This window comes from Felis catus, chromosome B3 (genome assembly GCF_018350175.1).
Source record: "Felis catus isolate Fca126 chromosome B3, F.catus_Fca126_mat1.0, whole genome shotgun sequence".
NCBI classification, from domain to species: domain Eukaryota; kingdom Metazoa; phylum Chordata; class Mammalia; order Carnivora; family Felidae; genus Felis; species Felis catus.
Window position 1 is genome coordinate 138,650,225 of NC_058373.1, and position 18,295 is coordinate 138,668,519.

Sequence of the window (18,295 nt, forward strand, 5' to 3'; positions counted from 1 at the left end):
GAGGCACCCAGGCTGGGGAGGGACTTCACTCTACAGCCAAGCCAGGCCTGGATCCCAGTGAACTATTCTGTGACTCAGTTTTCCTCTCTCTGTGGTGACTGTTTGTAGGCTTGATCACCGTTTGTAGGCTTGCTTCAGAGGAATGACAGGGGAAAAGGAGATAGGTGGGGATCTGACCTTCCTATCTATCCCCCACCCCACCCCACCTCCACTGCATCCACTTTATCTGGTCTCTTTTCAAGGAAAGGTTTCAAGGCTGTAAAAATATATACACTTGAAAGCCCCTGCACTTTCCAGCTTATGAACTGCTGGAAACGTTAAGTGCTGCAGATTGTCAGGAAGTCTCCAGAGAAAAGCCAAGGAAGCCAATCAGTGTTGAAGAGGGAAGAAATCATTGCCAAACACCCCCCAGATCAGTGGAGCGGCAGGGGGGAGAGGGGGCAGCGCAAACCTTACGTGTGGCCACAGAACAAGCCAAGGAAAGGTCTTCTTTCTCTAAAGTTGTTTCCACGTTTCTGTCGCCCCCTTGGGAGGCATGACCGCTGTTTACACTGGAACTCAGTCATAAAAACAACCACGTGAGGAAAATAATGACACGAGTTAAATGTATTAGACACACTCGGTCACTTACGGAGCCCGCCAGCTACCTGCCTCAACACCAGAAGGAAGAATACTATTTAGGATTTAGGGGTCACCTGCGACACATCCACTTTTCACATCCATCACTGCACGTGACAGAGAAAAGGGACAGCACAGTGGTTCCGACCACAGACTCTGGAGCCAGGCTGCCTGGGTTCCAGTGAGGATTGGCTGAGTTAATCCATTGATGTGCCTAGAAAAAGCGTCTGACACACAGCAAAAGCTGTTAATCCTGACCACATCCCCTGTGACCCTGGCCACGATCTCAGCTCCGCCTCACGGCTCAGAGAGGTTAAGCTACTTTCCCCCAAGCCCTTAGCCAAGGAAGGGAGTACGGGGACCCGGATCCAGGACCGGCTGATTTTGAGCCCCCAACACATTGGCCACCCTGTGACTCTAAAGGGCAGCCAGGCTACACAATAGAACATTCCTCGGACAAACCTGGAAATCTTCCATGTGGCTCACCGAGCTCTCAAGGCTCACAGGGTAGCTGTAACCACCTCGGTGTGGCCTCTGCCTGCCTGGGTTCTAGAAAGTGTAGCCAGCCTGGCCCTGTCGCTGGGTAGGAGCACTGGGCTGGGCTGGAGGTGGAGGGAGGAAGTGCCCAGGAGGGTGATGACATCACCACCCAGCCCTTGAAAGATGAGCTGTTCCCTCCGCCACTCCGGCTCTGTTCTGGCAGCTCCTAGGAGGGGTGGGGACATCGGGCTGCCCTGCCGCACGGAGGGAGCCACCGAGGTGCTCCCGTGGCTCGCTCTGGACAAGGTGAGTCCTGGACAGGGGCCGGTCCAGTCGCCTCGCCGTTGCCAGGAGGACAGGAGGTCCCAGCACCAAGAGAGAGTCTGCAGGTGAGTGTCACAAGGGCTAAAGTTCCCTCAGGTCCTGGGGGGGGGGGGGGGCGGGGAGTTCCTTCCCTTTCTTAGTCCTGGCAAGTCACAAGAACGGCTCCCAAACAGGAGGAATGATCTTGTTGGTTCTAGATTTGTCTTCTCCCTGAATCGAGACAGGCATGTGTGTGTTTGTGTAAACAATTCAGCGATCTGATTTCTGTAGATTCTGGGTAGCTGCCTCGGACATAAGCAGTAAGGAGCAAGCGTCGTACAGCAGGGATGGGTGTGGGGTGTAGACTCTGGAACCTGGCTTTTATCTCACAGCTGTGCTGATCATTGGCCCTGTGTGACCCCAGGCAAGTTTCTTAACCTCTCTGAGACTCAGCTTCTCTGTCTACAAAGAACTCTACTTGCTGGCTTCCCAGGGTGGCCGGAGTTAAATCAGGCGGCAGATGGGAGAAGGTTTATAAACGCTCCCTCCTGTGCTGGTCCTGTCTGTCGTGGATAAAACTGGTCATGGCTCAGAGCATGGGCTTTGCATGGTTTGGAGTCACAGGTCTGCTCTCATCCCCTGGGTGACATTTTTGAGCCAACTATTTTCCCCCTCGTTTCCTGAGCATAAATATGACTTGGCAGGGTGGTTACAAAGGTAGAAATGGGCTTGCGCTTGCCTGCAAAGCCCCACGTGTGCAGTCGGTGCGCAGTCAGAGCTGCTGAGGGCAGGTGGTTCGTGAGCCTGGGTTGGGGTGGGCAATGGGCGTTGCTCTCCCAGGCAGGTTAGAATGTGCCTCCCTGAGTCACAGGCTGCCTGTGGCTCCCGCCAGCCCACAGGAAGTGGGAGCTGTGATCCAGATGTGAGATCACGGGGGTCCTTTCTCTAAAGGAGAGAAGGGCTTGGCTGGGGGTGGGGTGGGCCACCCCAGAGGGTGCTGTTACATCCTCTGGAGGAAAACTATTCTATGGCCTTCTAGGCCCTGGCAGCAGTGGGGTGATGGGGAGCCTCACAGGCTCGAGGAAGGAGTTTTCTGCTTTCCCCTTGCGTGCGGTAGAGAAGGCGGGCAGGTGTGGGGAACAGCCAGGAGAAGTTTGGAAAAACATCGAAAACAAGAATGACCCCGTGCTGTCCCCACAACAGGCGAAACCCTAGGGTCGTATCTCAGGTCTGCCCTAAATTCACAAAACTCCTGCACTTCTGTGCTCCAAGCCCCTCAGGGTAGGGGTGAAGAAACAGTCTCAGCATGGGGACATAACCCCAGCCAAGCCCTTCGCTCGCCATCGGGGGAAATGTCTCAGCCTCTCTAGGACTCGGGCTCTGTCATGTATACACAGGGGAAGGTTCAAATAACTGAGTCTAGGTTGGAGGAGTGGGGGGAACTAAGGGCTTTGGCTTAGACCAAATTCAGGAAGATACTGGCCAAGCAGGGACCAAGCAGGGGAAACATCTGTGCCATGTGGTCTCTGCTAACATAATGACTGTCTGGCCTGAAAGGTCAGAGGGGGTCAGAGGGTAATGCCAAGGACTGGTTTTCAGAATGAAAGCAGAATCTCTTCTGTGAGTTCACTGCTGCCTCCCCTGCACAGAGAACCACACTCAGCATAACGCAGGCACTTCTCGGTTTTTGCTGGATGAGTGGATGGATGGATGGATGGATGGATAGATGGATGGATGGATGAGTGGATGGATGGATGGATGGATGGATCAGTGGATGGATGGATGGATGGATGGATGGATGGATGGATGGATGAGTGGATGGATGGATGGATGGATGGATCAGTGGATGGATGGATGGATGGATGGATGGATCAGTGGATGGATGGATGGATGGATGGATGGATGGATGGATGAGTGGATGGATGGATGGATGGATGGATGGGAAGATGGATGGATGGATGGATGGATGAATGGATGGATGGATGGATGGAATGATGTGAGGATGGATGGATGGATGAATGGATGGATGAGGGGATGGATGGATGGATTGATGGATGACTGAACGGATGACTGAATGGATGGATGGATGGATGGATGGATGGATAGATGGATGGAATTACTAAATCAAAGACACCCATATGAAAAGGCTACATACTGTATGGTTTCAATTATATCACATTATGGAAAAGGCAAAGCTAGGGGATTGTAAAAAGAGCAGTAGTTGCCAGGGATTAGGGAGAGGCAGTGAAACTAATCTTACGATGCTGTAATGGGAGATACACGTCATTATACATTTGTCCAAACCCATAGAATATACAATGCCAAGGGAACCCTGTGGATGTTGGGTGATAATGATGTATCAGTATAGGTGTTCATTGTAATAAATGCACCACTCTGGTGGGGGATGTTGATCACAGGGGAGGCTGTGCATGTGTGGGGGCAGGGAATATATGGGAAGTCTCTGTACTTTCTGTTCAATTTTTCTGTGAACCTAAAACTTCCCCCAAAATACAGTCTAGTTTTTTTTAAAGCACACAAAGTGTGTTGCTTTGAGGATTCAGACTATCTCAAGACCATGAGTCAAATGATCAGAACTTACTAATATTTGACTCCCTGAGTACATCACTTCCAACGCTCACCCAGTCTAGGAATCCCCTGACCTGTGAGTATCTTTCTTAGTGCACACACTTCCAGGGATGGGGAGCTCCCTTCTTTACCAGGCAGCCCGCTCCATCTCAGGAGAGTTCTACTGTTAAAAAGACCTTTCTTAGACTGGAGCGAAACTCTTCTCCTACTGAGCGATGGGCCACTTTCTAGTTCTTGGGGCTGGACTGTCCAACTCCAGTCCTTGTAGGTCCATTCGGAGCTAAACCTCCACAGCCCCTTAACCAAGACACATTTTCTACTGCAAACCCAAACAGTCAGCTACTTCTTTGACTCTGTCATCAAAGTGGGGATCTGTGAGGTCCTGAGGGCTAGAAAAATAGAAGCCCGGGCAAAATCGTCACAGCACAAAGCAGGGTGGAACACACATAAGTTCAAATCCCGACTGCTTCCTCCTTAGGGACGCTCTCTGAGTTTGTTTTCTCGGGTGTGCAATGGGGATAATCATTTCTATGTCTGAAGGCCATGGTGAGTTTTAACTCAGAGGGTGTTGTGAGGTGCAAGCAGGTATCAGAATCACTGCAGGTGCCCACCTAGCAGAGGTGGATGGATGGATGGATGGATTGATGGATGGATGGATGGATGGTTGGATGGATGGATGGATGGATGGGTGGATGGATGCATGGGTGGATGGTTACATGGGTGGATGGATGGGTGGATGGATGGTTGGATGGATGGATGGATAGATGGGTGGATGGATGGTTGGATGGATGGATGGATGGATGGATAGTTGGATGGATGGATGGATGGATGGATAGATGGGTGGATGGATGGTTGGATGGATGGATGGATGGATGGATGGGTGGATGGATGCATGGGTGGATGGTTAGATGGGTGGATGGATGGGTGGATGGATGGTTGGATGGATGGATGGATGGATAGATGGATGGATGGATGGTTGGATGGATGGATGAATGGTTGGATGGATGGATGGGTGGATGGATGCATGGGTGGATGGTTAGATGGGTGGATGGATGGGTGGATGGATGGTTGGATGGATGGATGGATGGATGGATGGATGGGTGGATGGATGCATGGGTGGATGGTTAGATGGGTGGATGAATGGATGGATGGGTGGATGGATGGGTGGATGATGCATGGGTGGATGGTTAGATGGGTGGATGGATGGATGGATGGGTGGATGGATGGGTGGATGGATGCATGGGTGGATGGATGCATGGGTGGATGGTTAGATGGGTGGATGGATGGATGGATGGATGGATGGTTGGATGGATGCATGGGTGGATGGATGCATGGGTGGATGGTTAGATGGGTGGATGGATGGATGGATGGATGGATGGTTGGATGGATGCATGGGTGGATGGATGCATGGGTGGATGGTTAGATGGGTGGATGAATGGATGGATGGGTGGATGGATGGGTGGATGATGCATGGGTGGATGGTTAGATGGGTGGATGGATGGATGGATGGGTGGATGGATGGTTGGATGGATGGATCGATGGTTGGATGGATGGATGGTTGGATGGATGGATGGGTGGATGGATGGATGGATGGATGGATGGTTGGATGGATCAATGGTTGGATGGATGGATGGTTGGATGGATGGATGGTTGGATGAATGGATGGATGGTTGGATGGATGGATGGATGGATGGATGGTTGGATGGATCTGAGACTATCAGAGGTGTGGTCTTTGCCCTGCTGTGGGGCCACTACATCTTGGGAGTTCCCAGGGAAAAGAGCATCCCAGTACACACGTGCTCATGTTCCCAGACACCTCATCCTTGGGTGGTGACAGCAGGAGCCCTGTTGTACTTCCCTTCGGGCCTAACCTTTAGGTTTCCACCCTCCACCACCCCCAGCACCTGCGGGCCTCCTGAACTCTGTGGAGCCCCGTCAGGTGCGGCACAGAGAGCTGAATTCCAGACCCCAGTCCAAACTCACGAGACAGCAGAGCGACCTCAGACAAGTCACTTGGTTTCTCTGGGCCTCATGGGTCCACACTTGAAAATCAGCGGTACCTGGACGGGACACCTCGCAGGATGTCATAAACTGTAGAGTCCCTGTCACTTCTGTGGTTGTTATTGTGCTGATTTGTACCCGTGACACCGCTTCTCCTCCTCTTCCCTGCGGGTTCCCTGAGCCACTGCAGTCCAGTGTGGGCACTGCCCGATGGGAAAAGACTAAGCCACTTCCCAACACCACTGTGCATCAGAGTCACGTGGAGCCTGGTCCCCTCCTCCCACCACCTGCAGACACCCAGGCTTTCCCCTGGGACTCCAACTCCTCACAGCTGGTGGGCTTCTGCCCACACCTGGGAGACAAACTGCCTTTGCAAAGGGCTTTCTGAGGGGAACAAACTTGAGGAGAAATCAGGCCCTGTCCACGCCACCCTCCCCAGGCCCTTTCTCTCAGTCCTCGCAGCTAAGAGACGTGGGTCCCGCAAACCGTGGGCACCTGGGACCCATCACGGTCCCCCCCACCTCAACTCAGGAACGGGCAGAAACCCCGTCCTGAGAACTGGGAGAGTCCAGACAGCTCCCAGCCCAGCAGCTTGGGCCTCAACTGCTAGGACTCATCATGCTGGGCCTCCCTCCCCACCCAACTGGATCCCCTCCAGGGAAAAGATAGAGCCCAGCGCGGGTTTACCTACTGCACACTGGGACACACCTGCAGGGCAAGATGACAGCCTGATCCTGAGGGGAGGCTCTCTGGGGTCCTTCCAGAGCCCCTGCGATTGGACCTGCCTAGCATGGGCCCCGCCGCCCTCCCCGGGAAGCCCAAGGGGAGCAAAGGGTGTTGCCTCCGGGTTGAACCCTGGGCAAGCCACCCCCTCTCTGGACCCCCGCTTTGCCAATTAGCAAAACAAGGGTGGCAGAAGGGGTCTCTGGGCTCTCTTCTGACCGGAAGTGTCCGGCAATGAATGGCTAGGATGCAAGGACAGGTGGGAGAGGTACAAAGGCGGGCCAGGTGGGGACAGAGGTACGGGTGCGCTCAGAGCAGGGGCAATGGCCGCGGGCAAGGTGGGTCTGCACACATCATTTGTGGCAGCCAAAGCAGCGGGAAGCAGGAGACACACGAATTGGGGCGCGTGGAGGCAATAGACTCCCAGGTCAGCGATGCCTCGCCCCTCCCTGCTCCTTCCTTCCCTGATTCCCCTCCTCCTCCTGGTTCTGAGGCCACCGCGAGGACGGAATCCCGGCTGCGCTCCTCCCCAGCCGTGTCACCTGGGACCACCACTTAGCCTCTTCTAGCCTTGGTTCATTCATCTACAAACAATAATAGAACTGGAAGCCTCTTGAAAGGAGCTGGGAGGTGCCTGCTCTGTCTGGGGTCTCACCCAGGCATTAAAACAGCAGCGGGTGGCTGGCTTGTTAAATGCACGGGCGACCATGATGTGGTGCTTTGGGGATGCTCCCGTGTCCTCCTCAAACAATGAGAGGCGCCTGGGTGGCTCAGTGGGTTGAGCGTCCGACTTCAACTCAGGTCACGATCTCACCGTCCATGAGTTCGAGCCCCGCGTCAGGCTCTGTGCTGACAGCCCGGAGCCTGGAGCCTGCTTAGGATTCTGTGTCTCCCTTCTCTCTCTGCCCCTCTCCCACTCGCTCTCTCTCTCTCTCAAAAATAAATAAACATTAAAAAAAAACCCAAAAACCAAAAAGAGGATGCCTGGAAGGAGCCTCGAGAAACCAAGAAGAGCACCTCTGGGACGGGGAGGGATCAGAGCCAGGAGGCAGGTTTCCTGGTCGCTCCACACACTTTCGTAGAAGAATTTCATAGAGTTTCATGGAAATTCTTATCATGAGCATGCATATCCCTTTGCAGAAGTTTCAATATATTAAACAAAATGAAAAAGAATGCAAATAAGGAGCCAAAATCCTGCAGGTTGCCCGTTTCCCACACCCTGGGTCTGTCCTACAAATGAAGGGAGGGGACAATTCACACACTGGCACCTGTCTCCCGGAGCCAGTGCAGGGGAGAGGCAGTGTGGGGACAATTCACACGTTGGCACCTGCCTCCAGTAGCCAGTGCAGGGGAGAGGCAGCAAGGGAACAGGAGGGACCGCAGGGTGGCGGGGCAGACGGCCCTCTGGTCCATTCTGTGGCTGTTGGGGGAAGTGTGTTCACTGAGCATCTACTATGTATGGGCTCTGTGCTGGGTACTGGGATGCTGCTAGGGATCCCCAAACTGCTTGCCGTACTCAGATTCGGGGAGGAGTTTTTCTAAAAAAAAAAAAAAAAAAAAAAAAAATTTTTTTTTTTACTTGTCTGTGCATTCCAGTCACATTAATCCCATCAAATAATCCCAGAAAGGAAAAGATGTTACAGACAAGATGACTGTGATCAATGAAATCAACTAAAGTCTAAGGTATGGCTAATAAATTGTTGTAATTTTGAAGCTTAATAACTGTTTAGAAAGGATTCTTTAGATTAAAGAAAAGGCGATGATCTGGCAGGACTAAGCTGGTCCCATCTGGGAGAAAGAATTTTCTTAGACTAGCACAGAGCAGGGCTGCGGGGGACGAGGTGACCCAGAACCAGACCTAACAGCACCCTCCTGGCTCGTGGGGCCCGCACCTGGGTAGGCTCAGCCAGGCATCCTGGGAGATCAGACTCTGCAGAGACAGTAAGAGGCATCTGGCCATCAGAAGCCATTAAGCCCTGGAATCCCCTGAGGATGGCCTCTGGCCTCCTCGAGAAAACGTGTTCCAAGGAGACCTCTTTGTCACTACAGACAGATTTGGGACTTTCAAGGCTTCTTCCCCTACGGGCCTCACCGTGCAAGCCAGCACCCACGTCCTAAAGGCTCTGGGGCACGGATGGGACTTCACTTCTCAGCTCAGCAGCCCCGAGCCTCAGGCCCCTTCCCCAAGGGAAGAGGGTCCTTTCCCAGGGGGGCCCATGGTAGCCATTCATAGACCTACAACTCTCTGCAAAGTCAGCTCCTTTGAAGGTCTATCTGGTCGCTGAGAGCAGGCCTCTCAGCAGGTAGCCTCCGGCCGCTACAGCCCCTGGGCAGGGGTGGGGTGAGGGGGACACTGGCCTGCTGGCCCGCAGCCCAGCATTCTGACCCAGGCTTGGCCGATTGTTTGCTGAGATACGTAGGGCAAGTCCCGGCCTTCTCTGAGCCTCTCCTCTCTCCCCTGCACCAGGGGAGCCTGTCCACAGCCGTCGTGCTGCCGATAGAGCAGGAGGGTGCGTGCAGGTGCCCACACAATGCCAGGACTCCTCTTGTCCCGGACTCCCCGAGCCATTTACTGACAGTGCTCTGGGCTCCGTAGCTCAGACACCTGCCCACGAGGCACGCAGAGCCTGGTGGGAGAGAGAGTCAAGGGCCCAAGAAACTCTGACACTGCACTTTGCTTCTGTGACCCCCGGTGGCATCCCCAGAGGATGCTGGACAGTCACACACATGGCTTATTTCCAAGCATCCCAAATCCAGTGCCAAATGGCGAGGTCTCCTCTCTTCCGGTCCTGGGCCTCTGTTGTCACCCGCTGATACACACACACACACACACACACACACACACAGACCACACACATGCACACACGCACACTGCCTCTCTGCTGCCTCTTCGGCCCCCCATCCAACTTGTGACACATCACTAAAGTCTGAGTCGCCTTTGTGGGCAGTGTTCAGTTCCTTTCCCATGAGGGTCCAAGACCCAAGCTAAGTGGACGGTGCGACTAACTGGGAAAAGAGGTGGCAGTGGGGTAGACTGGGCCATTACTCATGCCACAAGTATATCTCGGCCCCACGCCTGGGCTCCCTTGCCACCTAGAACTGCCTTAAGTATTCCTCCCGGTAAACCCACTAAGCAGGAATGGTATAACCACTGGAGAGTCAAGGAAATGTCTCCGGAGGCAAAACAGAGCTAGCTGAGTGTGAGGAGTGCACTGTGATGGGCACAATGTTGGAAAGGGGTTGGAGCAGGCAGTGCCCAGGACATCACGCCTCCCTGCCTAGGCAAGGGCGTGAGGAGAGGGACCCCACTGTGGGTGCTTCCCACAGCGGGACGTAATACTGGAAGCCTCAGCTGGGCGCTAACAGCCCCGACGGGGACACCTCGCATGTCCCTGGCCCTGGACACGTGTTTACTGTAAGAATAAGTACCAGCCATGGGGATTTTCCTTGCAAGAGACCTGGGGAACTTCTCCCGAGAGTCTGTTCGGACTACGGGGGCTGTGGCTGAAGGGGCAGGGGGGGGCCACCAAGGGTATTCACCGCACAGAACCGCCCTTGGATTTGGCGGGGACGTTGGAAGTGACTATTATTCCTGAAGCAGAAAATGGAGCTGAGGCTTAATGAGTGTGAGGAGTGATCCGCTGGGTTCTCACCACAACCCACACGCTGGCGATAAAGTGCCATGTCCTACAAGTGGGGGGACCCAGACCCAGAGAGGGGGGCCCCCGAATCGACATCCCACTATGAGTAAATGTCGGAGCTGGGATCTGAATGCCACCAGTGAGACTCTGTCATCCAAGGTCTTTCATTACACAGCCCTGTTATCTCACAGGTCAGAGCTGACCTGCCCTAGGGTGACGAGTTGAGGCAGCTGAATAAACCAGGGGTGGGGGGGGGGTGGAAAGCGGAGGCAACACACAGAGGAAGGAAAAGCAGGCTGCTTTCAGGTCTTCTGCAAATACACCAGACCCCCACAGAGGAACATCTACACACTGAGGAGGGAAACAGACTGTGGTACTGAATGGTCCTCCCTGAGCAAAGGCAGCAGACCGACAGGCTCACGTCTCAAAGGGCTCACAAAACACGCCATCTCTGCCACCGTCGTGAAAAAAAAATCACTCAAAGCCGTAACCCAGGCAACAGAGGCACGAGTCAAAATCAAGAACACAGATCAGGAAAGGATTTGCTTCTGCCTTTTCCTTTTGTTTCCTGGGGACCCCAAATTCAGGAAATCGGTCTGAGCCCTGGACATTGAGAGGCTTGTGCCCGGCAGGAAACCGCATCCTTCTAGGACGGCCCTCCCCGTCCCCAGTACTCATCTGGGTACTTTTCCTTGGGTTTTAGAAGCCTGCTGAATCCACCTGCTTGGAGCTGGTGGTTGGGTAAACAGGAAACCACTGAAGAAACAGTTCATAAATACTTTAAACACGTCATTTAAAATGAAAAACATGATTGCGTATTTATTTACCAGTTTTTATGCAAGCAAGTCTTTCGCTTTGAACGCAAGTTGGCTGATTATCTTCCTTACATATAAGCTAGCCCATGATTCATCCCCTATGTTTTTTTAAATAGGAGAAAACACTTGGTTGATTCAAATATCTTGGTTACAAAAGTAATATATATTCTTCATAGAAAAATTGGAGGCTACTACAAAGAATAAAGAAAACACAAAAGCAACCCAGGATCCCAGGCTCAAAGGCAAACACCATTAGTTAATAATTTGGTGTCTTGCCTTTCAATGTTTTTCCTATTGTGTTGTGTATATAATTTATGCTCTGCTTTTTCTCTTGCTTGACATGATGTCAGAAATATTCTTTCTTTTCTTTTGGCAAAGGCTTTGGAGCATAATTTTTATTTTATTTATTTATTTATTTATTTATTTATTTATTTATTTTTTGAAGTTCTTTTTCAACGTTTATTTATTTTTGGGACAGAGACAGAGCATGAACGGGGGAGGGGCAGAGAGAGAGACACACACACAGAATCGGAAACAGGCTCCGGGCTCCGAGCCATCAGCCCAGAGCCTGACGCGGGGCTCGAACTCACGGACCGCGAGATCGTGACCTGGCTGAAGTCGGACGCTTAACCGACTGCGCCACCCAGGCGCCCCTGGAGCATAATTTTTAACATATATAACCAATTTCCCAATCCTAAGTGTTTCAGTTTTTCTTTTTTTTTTCCTCTTCTAAATGCTGATCAACATCTCTGTTTTCCTGTCCTTTGATCATTTTCAGAAATACCAAGCAAAACAGGAAGGGAATTAGGTTCTTGATGTGTTTCAGCAAACTATCCAAAAATTGGATTTTCTGGAGACAGGCGTAGGAACTTGCCTGACCCTATTCAGAGAAGATACCCAGGCCACACCTGCCTGCCTTTCTCAGTCTGAGACCGGCCCATTGAACACTGCTTTTATGCCCGTCGCTTTTATGTTAGATTGGCCCTGAGGGGTGCCTACAGAAATTGGAGCCAGGAAGCCAGAGACTGAAGACAAGGGATCTGGTATCTCATCAATGCAAACTCCTACTAATAGCAATCCCTGCTGAGAACCTGTTAAAAACCAAACCCCTTTCCCCAATGAGGAAACTGAGTCTCAGAGAGGCTACGGGACTTGGCAGTAAGCAGGCACACAGAACCGTGGCCCCCACTTCCCCTGTGGCAGGCTTCAGAGTAGACTGTGTGGGAAGGTGAGCATTTTGGGTGCGGCCCGTGCCTGGCACGGACTCACAGTGGGCCAGGCAGGGCGTCTCAGAGGCTTTTGTTTCTAGTTCCCAAGCCGTGAAATACAAGGGGCCTAGGCAAGCTCGTGCGTGTCAGAAATTCTCCCGGATCCTGGCTCGGGAAGTGGGAATTCTCCACCTGCTTTAGCACCAGAAATGATAAACCCTGGGGTCCTGTTGCCTCCCCCCTCCCCCCGCCTCTCCCCTGGCAGGGTCTGCGGAGGTATTAGAGCCCTGGGTGAGTCTGCAAGACCCCTAGTCAGCCGAGCTGTAAACCTTCCTCGGCAGGGTTACCTGAAGAGATGACAGCGGTCTTGTGTTCGACCCCCTTCTCCACCGCACCCACGCCACAAGAAGGAGGCAGCCTGGTGGGGCAGAGTAAGTGAGGACGTTGGTTTAAGGCCATACTCTGCACTTCACAGCTGGGTGGTCTTCCGGGGGTTGGTGACCTCTCTGAAGTTCGTCTTGCACCCAGAAATCGGGTGCTGTCACAGCCAGCATAACCGTCTCGCGGTGCTGCTTGGAGAAGTCGGGGAGATCAGGTCTGTGAATCACCTGACACAGAGTTGACAGCTCTCATCCCTTCTCACGGATGGATTGAACCTAAGGGTCTCAAAACAGAAAGGCCAAGGGCGAACAGGGCCGCAGCTTTGGATCGGGCCGCCATAAGCAGTCCTGGGGCCTCCACCTGTAGAGTTCAAGAAATCGCGGTCCAAATACACCAGAAACACTGCCCAGACTCTACTAGAACACCTCCAGTAACAGAAAAAGCATTGCAATTCGGCAAAGCCTCTGTCAGCTGCTACCCTGCCGGCCAGGATCGGGGATTCAGAGAAGCAAGGACCCTGTCCTATGCTCCAGGGACTGACAATATGGCAGTCGGCATGGGCGTAAAGGTGCAAAGAGAAAGAAAAGACTGTGTGTGTGTGTGTGTGTGTGTATGTATGGTGGGGAGGGGGGTAATCTGAGCCTGTTTTGTTGTTTATCAAAATGAGGACAATCCTACGAGCCCCACCCTCCTTACAGGACTGAGGGAAACCCAGGTACATGGGGGCACTTTGGCACAGAGTCCCAGGCCTGGCTTGGCCACCAAACTCCTGAGGCTCAGTTTCCTCACCTGTCAAATGGGGCTATCCGTGCCCACTCAGAGTCTTTTTGAGGATCAAGTGAGTTAACGCTGCTTCTGCGCTCAGAACGCAGCGGGCGCACAGCAGATGCTACACGCGTTTGCTGCCGACGTCACCTTCCGCGTCACCTTCGTCACCTTCGTCGTCATTCGTCCTTCCGTCCAATATTTCCCAAGCGCCGGCCCCGGGGCCAGGGCCGGTGGAGGGGAAGTCAGAGGCGTCTCACGCGGTGCCAGCACACCCGGCCTGGCAGGGAGAGAGACAGTCGGGGCGGCTGTGGACACAGAGTGAGCTCAGACATAATGGGAGCACAGGGGCTGGGAGCCTCGCTGCAGGGAGAGCTCAGCCGGGGCCCCAGGAGGCCTCCCGGAGGAGGGGATATGAAGCTGAATGTGAAGGATAACAGGAGTTGGAAGGGCTCCTCGCGGAGCGGGAATGGGCAGAAGGCAGGGGGTGCACCTCTGCCCAGGGCGTGCGCCGACGGTTACATGCTTAGGAACTTTGTGAGCTCGTTGAGCATCACATCGGGCTTGAAATCAACCATGGCAGGAATCAACTCACCACCACGACAATCTCCAAAGGCTACACATGAGGCCTTTCTCTCCCCGAGAGCCCGTTGTTAACTTTTGCTGGCACACCACCGCCTCTGGCTCCTCTCCGTTGGCTGAACAAGCCACCCTCGTCCGGACAGATGTCCCAAGGGCTAAGGGGCGGGATGGCTCTTCCTCCTGCAGGAGGTCCTGGGCAAGATCAAGTGAGCGGCGGGAGTGTTTACTGAGAAAGTGCTCACTGGGAGTCTACCCCACGGCAGGGCCTGGGGTTGGGGGGTGGGGCGTGAATCAGGCCCCGGGGGGATTTTTCTCAGGCACCAACTTCCCACACCAGGACAGACAGACCCGGAGGGAGGCTGTAAATCGGTGACAGAAGGCAGACAGGGCAGGAAGCTGACAGAGCTTTGCAGCAAGAGAAGCAGCGACATGGACAAAAGGCAGAAAACCTTACGAGTTTCTTTCATTCGCGTCTGGCTTCTGAGGAGGTGAAGGATCACCTAGATCCGCAGGTGGAGGGACCACACAGGACGCACCCTCCACGCCACGAGCCCCTTCAAGGCCACTGACCCATCCTGCTCACCACACTCCACCCCCTCCGGAGCCCACTCCGCGCTGCATCTCCCCTCCCACATCTCCCCCTCCCACCATCGCCCTCCTGCCCCACCTCCTCCGTCTCTGCTGCCTGGCTGCCTCAGCCCCCTGACTCTCTGCCTCCAGATTAAGGGAAGCCCTCGAGCCGTCCAGATGACGGTGCCAGTCACACCCCAACAACACCATGCTTTGGCCGTCCGGGCATCCCAGCCGAAAAGCCAGGAAGATGAGATCTATGCATGAAAGCGGTATGGGGGAGATCACCTGGTGGGACTGCTCCGGGCCAAAGCCTCAGGTGATGGCCTCCTCCAGGAAGCCACCTGTGCCCCGCACCCTTGGGCGTACTCCAACCAGCTGGGAGCTACCGAGGGCACCTGCTGGCTCTAGTTTACCGTTAGAGTGGCACCATAAAGAGAGACAGCGCAGCAAGGCACCGGGGTTCAAATCCTGGCTCCACTAGGTACCAGCTGTGTGACTCTGGCCTCTGCTTTCTCATCTGTGAAATGGGACCAGTAGTCAGCCCTCCATCCAAGGTGGTGGCGGATTTCCTGGCCGACTCTTGATTTCAGCTCAGGTCATGATCCCAGGGTCATGGGATCCAGCCCCGTGTCAGGCTCCCTGCTAATCATTCTCTCTCCCTCTGCCCTTCTCCCCAGCTTGTGCTCTCTCTCTCTGTCTCAAATAACACACACACACACACACACACACACACACACACACACTGTTACGATTAATTTAGCCTGCTTCTTTTTCCTTTTTTTTTTAAATATGACTACTAGAAAATTTACATTACTTTATGTTTCACATTAAATCTCCACTAGACAGCACCACTCTAGGCTGTGGGAAACTCTAGCACTAACAGCCAGGTTTCACGAACAAGCGAATTGAAAGGAAGAAAACACAGAGTGAGAGATGCCAGGGAAACCTTTAAATTAAAAGAAACGTAAGAGACACATCAACCAACCCAATGTGACAAATAATTCGGGTCCTGATTCAAGAAAATAGCCCTGGGGAGCCTGGCTGGCTCAGCCGGAGGGGCATACGACTCCTGATCTCGGGGTTGTGAGGTTGGGCCCCACGTTGGGCATGGAGCCTACTTAAAAAAAGAGAGAGAGAAAGAAAAAATAACTTGGGAAAAAATATGAAATCGTGAGACCATCAGAAATTGGAACACCGCCTGGAGAGTTGATGCTAGTAAGGAATTACTGTTGATTTCTGGTAGATGTGATCATGGATGCACAGTTAAGCTTCTTGAAAAGAGTCCTTATGTGTTAGAAACACCCTGAGGTAGTCACGGAACAGATAGGCACGTGAGATTTGCTTGAAAACTTACAGGAAGGGTCGGGTAGGTTTTGGTGTGGAAGACACAAGAGTGACCGTGAATTGGCAATTACTGAAGCCGGGTGATGGGCACAGAGATTCATGGTGGGAGCCTGTCGGCTGGTGGAGATCTTCAAAACTTGCCATGAGGGGCGCCGGGGTGGCTCAGTCGGTTAAGCGTCTGACTTCGGCTCAGGTCACGATCTCGAGGTCCGTGAGTTCAAGCCCCATGTGGGGCCCTGTGCTGACAGCTGGGAGCCTGGAGCCTGCTTCGGATTCTGTGTCTCCTTCTCTCTCTGCCTTTGCCCCGCTCGTGTGCATGTGCTTGCACTTGCTCTCTCTCTCTCTCTCTCTCTTCTCTCTCAAAAGTAAATAAATATTAAAAAAAAATTTAATTAAAAAAAAACTTGTCATAAGAATAAGCTAAAAATCGAAAACAAAAACACAAACCAGGGGCTCTGCCCAGGTTCAGATCCCGGCTAGCCATGCCTCAGTTTGCTCATCTGTGAAATAGGGACAGAACAACGGTCCCTACACTGCAGAGATGTGCAAAGAAAGTAGATTTGTTTTGCAGGTGCTTTACACCCTGTCACTGGCCTTCACACTACCTTTTGATGGGAAGCTGTTCCCAGTTACCCAAGGGGCCAGGGCTCCTGCCACAGGTCATCAGCCAGACAAACCCAAGACACGCCCGGGTTTCCCTGCATCCCGAGTCCCAGCATGCTATCCTTACCTGTGCTGGGGACCCGGGGCCAGCTTTTCCCATCCTCTCTGCTTCTCTGGCCCTGGGAGACTCAAGGCCAGTTCCTTTGCGGATCCACACTGAGAAACACGGTCCCTTTCCACTCCTTTCTGGACAAGGTGTGACACGGGCAGAACTTGGAGCTCTGGAATTCTCAGCGCTGACTCCCTGGGTTCCAAGGGGCTCCACCTTCCAAAGCAGAGTTGGGCCAAGGGCCATAGTCACGGGGCTGGGCAAGGCTCGGGCTTGCCTGTGACTGTCGTGTCTTGGGCAGGCCTGGCCCAGGATCCTCAGAGGCTTCAGGGAGGCCGGGAGAAGGGGAACTTGCTAAGACTGGCTCATTCCATCCATCTCCATACGAGCCTTTGGATGCCAGCAAGTGGGGAGATGAGCCCCCGAGACTGCAGGGTGCTAATCCACTGCCTCTGTTTCCCCGTGGTAGCTCATTTCCTTTAGGGACACGGTTGTACAGAGGTCTCCAGAATCATCTATGACAACCCCTCATCGTAATCGTGGAAACGAAGTCCCAGAGATATCACAGCGTCTATCCCAGGGCACACCTGGTGCTCAGTGACAGAGACAGGAGACGGTCCTCGAAGGACGGCACTAGGCTGTGGTTTGATGTCCAAGTTCATTTGATCCTGCCACGCCGTGTCTGTGCTCGTCGCCAACTATATCTCACACCGAACATGACAAACAAATGGGGAATAGGAGTTTGTTGAATGGGGGAGCCCGGGTGGGGAGTCCGGGGGGCTCAGTCAGTTAGCATCGGGCTTCAGCTGAGTCGGGATTGGGCGGTTCATGAGTTCGAGCTCCGCATCGGGCTCTGTGCTGACAGCTCAGAGCCTGGAGCCTGCTTTGGATTCTGTGTCTCCCTCTCTCTGCCCCTCCCCTGCTCATGCAATGTCTCTCTCTCTCTCTCTCTCTCTCTCTCTCTCTCTCTCTCTCTCCCTCTGAAAGATAAATAAACATTAAAACAATTTTTTTTAAAAAGTTTGTTGAATGAAGCCCCCTCCCAGGAAGCGAATGGGCAATAGTAGAGGTCCCTTCAGAGACCAGATCTCAGAGGCTACAGCGTGGCAGGAAGGGACAAAACTCCGCGTGCCCCAAACTGCGTGTTCTCCACTGTTCCTCTTGCACGCACCTCGGACAGGACCCGAACCACTTCGTGGCACGAAGTGTCGTTTTTTTTTTTTTCTCTTCAGCTGGCTCCAAGTCTCCGTTTATTACGTCATCACCCCCCTCATTTTGTAAACTGGCTTCCTGGGAAGACGGTCCCGGTACGGACACCCTTGCACGTGGCAGGGGGGCCAGGCCAGCAGCCAGTTTGGCAAAGGCCCCCGGGCACCGCCCTCTCCTGCCACCCCAGCAGGGCCACGGCCCCCCCGGGGGCCACCAGGACCCTCAGGGAGCTTGAGCGTCTGTAGAAGAAATGAACGTTCTTCAGCATACCCAAGCCTGGGCCTGTCCTGAAGGATTGCTTTTCTGGAAAACACACTCCCTGTGGATGCACAGCCTTCCTGTTTTGCAAGGCTC

The 18,295-nt window shown here is 53.4% G+C and overlaps 1 protein-coding gene across 4 annotated transcripts in view; it reads left to right on the forward strand.

The window, feature by feature from the left end:
- Positions 1-874: 874 nt before the first annotated feature.
- The window catches only part of LOC101082667 (B2 bradykinin receptor), a 52,350-nt gene continuing 34,929 nt past the window's right edge, over positions 875-18,295 (forward strand). Inside the window, exon 1 of one of the 4 annotated variants that reach the window (XM_006933087.5) lies at positions 875-1,487. The gene's annotated coding sequence lies outside the window, so the exon portion shown is untranslated. The remainder of the gene's footprint in view (positions 1,488-18,295) is intronic. The other 3 variants (XM_045060488.1, XM_006933086.5, XM_006933085.5) reach the window with 3 other exon arrangements.